We start from the raw sequence: 4,748 nt of genomic DNA, 5'->3' as shown, positions 1-4,748 counted from the left end.
GCATGAGTTTGAGCAAACTCTGGGAGATAGTGAAGGACAGGGAAGCCTGGAGAGCTACAGTCCATGGGGTCACAAAGAGTCAGACATAAGTTAGCAACTGAACAACAACAACAACAATATGAACTAGATTCTCCTGGCATCTAACCTGGTCTCCTGGGAACAGAGCATCATAAGAATAATTTCTTGTCTAACTAGACCAGTGCCCACAGGGAAGTGTTGTGCTCAGAGGTGGGAATAACAATGGAAACAGTGCCTAATAAGCAGACACGGGGAGCAGTAAGTATCTCCTCTGCTGCAGTCCCTCAATCTAAACAACCTAGAGCTGCACAGGACACGGGTTGTTGGTTTTGAAGTCCTACATCTGAATAAGGACCAATGCTTCCCTCTTTCCTTCTGACCTGCCTGGGAACAGAGCTCCAGTCCATCATTCACCATCCAGGGAGGAATTTGAATATCCACACAGGAACTTTCTTCTCATAGTCCCCATCTAGGTGAGTGTGAGAGTTCTATAGGTACTTCAAGAAAGGTTCAGAGAGAATGGAAGTAGAAAATTTTTACCTGAGGTCACCCGAGTACCTAATCATCTTATACCAGAGCAGAGATATTAGTCATGCTGCTTTGCTAGGTTGACTAATTATAATTTGCTTATTTAATGTTCAAAGGAGAAGTGTCTGATAGACTCAGCAACACAAGAGTCTTTGCTGACAATTAAGCGATGGGAATGGAAGTCTGATTCGGAGACCTGAATGAAGGAGGAATTGGGAGCTCAAACTGGTTCCGGTAAAGTAGAGCAGATTAGAAGTTCACAGTTACAGAGAAAAAGAAACCTAGGTTTGGAGGCATGAGCGGTGAAACATACACCTTTTTTCAGCATTCTAAGATGGGATATATTGGGCATCTTCCATTTTTTTTCCACACCGATTGAATTAGGTACTGCCTTGGAACAGAGCTCTTGAGACATACATTTCACAGTATCTTCTCTCACATTGAGTATTCACATGAAAAAGCTGTATTTGATATGCAAGATGGTATACTACGGAGCTTTAGTTTGCAACTCTTTGTTACCAAGTGGTGAGAAGGCAATGGAGACATTTGTGAGGTAGAAGAAAATAATCAGCCAAACTCATCACAAGTTATAATCATTCACTTAGTGACATGAAACAAGTATGTTAAGTTTTCTATACACATTGAGTAAATTTGTCTACCAACTTAGAGGAATGGATACCTCTTCCCTCACATTTTGTGTAAAGACATTAACAGTTAGAATGGGTCTGTAGTCTCACTAAGTACAAACAGCTGATAGACGATAGTTCTGAGATTCAAACGGGTTTTCTGACTCAAAAACTTTTCATTTAAAATAATTTAGAACCTCTATACCACTTACATTTAAAATCCTCATCTGTTGTTGAACATTGTATATTTTCTGTTGTAAATTGTGGGCTAATTCCCTTTGCTCCTTTTTCCAGGAGAGTTCAGTTAGTAAAATGTGTTATCATTACAAAGATAATGATTCATGTTTCCTTGATAAATTCCTTTAGGGTACCTTATTAAGTATTCTGGGCATCAAGGGAGTATAACTGGGTTTGGGATGCTGCTGAAACCAAGGAGTCTCTCTTTTTCACTGTCTCCCAGAGACTGCCTGAGCTTAATAGATCTTGTTTTGCAAATAAAGGGGTTCAGCATGGGGGTTACCATAGTGTAGATCACTGAGGCCGTCAGACTTATCCAAGAAGATGAAATACCTGCAGAACTGAGATACACATACTCCAAGGACAGTGCCCTAGAGCAAGGCAACCACCAAGAGGTGGGATCTATAGGCAGTGTTTATTTTCTTCCACATGTTCTATTCTTTCTTCTCTCTCAGTTTTTTTTTTTTTTAAACTGCTTGTCCAGGGATCAAACCTGGGTCTCCCGCACTACAGGTAGATTCTTTAGCATCTGAGCTACCAGGGCAGCCCAACATAAATTTTCTTTTCAGAGAAGGCAAAAAAAAGAGCTCATATTAAATGGAATGCCACTTCCTCAAGAGGCTTTCCAGCTTTAATTTAGGTACTATTTCTACATTCTTTATGGCAAAGATAATTTGCTATTAATAGATAGCAAAATGTCCTAATTATTGTTACTGGAAGTAGGAAAAGCCAAGAAGTAACAAACCCAGCAAACCATAATATGCTGTATTTGTGTGTGTGTGTGTGTGTGTGTGTGTGTGTGTGTTTGCAATGAGCATTTCTCTGGGCAGTGATGCCTGAGTTTATGTACTCCAAAATGAACAAATCCTGCAATGTTAACAGCAGAAGGGCGTAAGGAGTGAATCCACTTCTACTCAGAGGAATGAATCAAAACAAACCAAAAAATGTGAGAGGAACAACATGTGAATTAAGGTCTCACCTGTAGCAGGGAGGTCCCCGTGTTCCTCAGCAGCCTCTGACACCATCTCTCCTAACTCTCCCTCTTGCTTATTCCCCTAGACACTTCGGCTTTCTTTTAAGTCTAGAATTTGAAGCAAGTGACATACTTAAGACCTTTTCACTGACTCTTTCTGCAACAGGGCACATTCTTTCACCAGGTAATTTTGTGTCTCTGCTTTATCTTTCTTCAGGCTTCTGTTCAAATTTCTCCTAGTTTGCAGATCTTCTTCAACTTGCATTCAAATGTAACACCTCCATTCACTCTATTTGTACTTATTTTTTTCCCCTAAAACCTATCACTAGGTATATGCTTTTTGTTTGCTAATTTATATTCTTTCTTTATTATTTATCATTGGGAGTCTCATTGTCAGCATCCTATACTTTTAGCCCAGAATACAGTCAATTGTTGTTTAATAGTTAATTTATGTCTGACTCTTTTGCAGTCTCATGGACTATAGCCTGCCAGGCTCCTCTATCCATGGGATTTCCCAGACAAGAATACTGGAGTGGGTTGCCATTCCTTCTCCAGGGGATCTTCCTGACCCAGGTATTGAACTCTCATCTACTGCATTGGCAGGTGGATTATTTAGCACTGAGCCACCTGAGAAGGCATACTATTCAACATAAAATAATTTTGCATTTAAACTGTGTCATAAGATTACCTGTTGGTGGAAAACTTGCCTATGGGAATTTCTATTCATTGTTGTCACAGCTTCCCTGGTGGCTCAGACCATAAAGAGTCTGTCTGCAATGCAGGAGACCTGGGTTCAGTCCCTGAGTCAGGAAGATCCCCTGGAGAAGGGAATGGCAACCCACTCCAGTATCCTTGCCTGAAGGATCCCATGGACAGAGGAGACTGGTGGGCTTCAGTCCATGGGGTCGCAAAGAGTCAGACATGACTGAGCAACTGAAATGAACTGAAATGAATTGATAACACTTATGATGTTACGGAAGGCCATTTAAAATGACTGAATACAATTTACAGCATTTCACTATGCTAAGGTCTATATGTATAAAAATTAGTCATTTTTCCTTCTGTCCTAGTAGTGATCACTACCACATGGTACCAGGCAACAATACACAAATTTCAGAATTTGTTCTTCTGGGATTCTCAAAGGAACCAGAATTTCAGCTCCTTATATTTGGCCTTTTCCTATCCATGTACCTGATCACTGTGTTTGGAAACCTGCTCATCATCCTGGCTATCATCTCAGATTCCCACCTCCACACCCCCATGTACTTCTTCCTCTCCAACCTGTCCTTTGTAGACATCTGCTTCACCTCCACCACTATTCCAAAGATGCTGCTGAATATAATAACTCAAACCAAAGTCATTACCTATGAAGACTGCCTTACCCAGATGTATTTTTCTTACTGTTTGTACAGTTGGACAACTTTCTTCTGACTGTGATGTCCTATGACCGCTTCATAGCCATCTGCCACCCCCTGCACTACACAGTCATCATGAACCCTGTTCTCTGTGGACTGCTGCTGCTGATATCATGGCTAATAGATGCCTTGAATTCCTTGTTACAAAGCTTACTGGCATTACGACTGTCTTTCTGTACCATCTTGGAAATCCCCCACTTTTTCTGTGAATTCAAAGATGTGATCCAACTTGCCTGTTCTAACACCTTTCTCAATAATGTGATGATGTATTTTGCAATTGGGCTGTTTGGTGGTGGTCCATTCACTGGGATATGTTACTCTTACTCTAAGATAGTTTTCTCCATACGTGGAATCTCATCAGCTCGGGGGAAGTATAAAGCCTTTTCCACCTGTGCATCTCACCTCTCAGTCATCTCCTTGTTTTATTGTACAGGCTTAGGAGTGTACCTTAGCTCTGCTGCTACCCATGGCTCACACTCAAGTGAAACAGCCTGTGTGATGTACACAGTGGTCACACCCATGCTGAACCCCTTCATCTGCAGTCTGAGAAATAAAGACATAAAGAGATTTCTAAGAAGATTCTTTGGGATGGCAGCTGTAAAAGGGCCAATTGTCCTGGGGCTGAAGAAGTGTCAGTTATTACAGCACTCAAATCATTAGAGGCAGAAATTGTGATTCTTGATCAGATTGCAGAAAGAGCTCTTATTCCTTACATTTATTTCCTGGTCTTTCTATTTCTTTGATTTCAACTTCTCCATATAATTTAAGTAAGTCACTTGATTAAGCTTTCTATTCTGTCTGGTATATGGATACCTTTCCTTACTTCTCTAAGTTTCTTATTTTTTTCTGAAATTGGATAAGGAATATTTGAAAATTTCCATTTACTTCATGGGAAAATTTTTGTTCCTCATTTTTTCCCTTTAAGTGAGAGCTATCTTCCCAAGTATTTTT

At 40.4% G+C, this 4,748-nt stretch overlaps 1 pseudogene; it reads left to right on the top strand.

Moving 5' to 3' along the window:
* Nucleotides 1-3,420: 3,420 nt before the first annotated feature.
* LOC147368284 (olfactory receptor 7A17-like) lies at nucleotides 3,421-4,457 on the top strand (annotated as a pseudogene).
* The last annotated feature ends 291 nt before the right edge of the window (nucleotides 4,458-4,748 follow it).

The sequence above is a fragment of the Bos grunniens genome, chromosome 7 (assembly GCF_055505025.1).
Source record: "Bos grunniens cultivar Pamir isolate PY7600 chromosome 7, Bosgru_T2T1.0, whole genome shotgun sequence".
Lineage (NCBI taxonomy): Eukaryota > Metazoa > Chordata > Mammalia > Artiodactyla > Bovidae > Bos > Bos grunniens.
The sequence above is the reverse complement of the archived record's forward strand: the minus strand, read 5'-3'. Positions and strand labels throughout refer to the sequence as shown.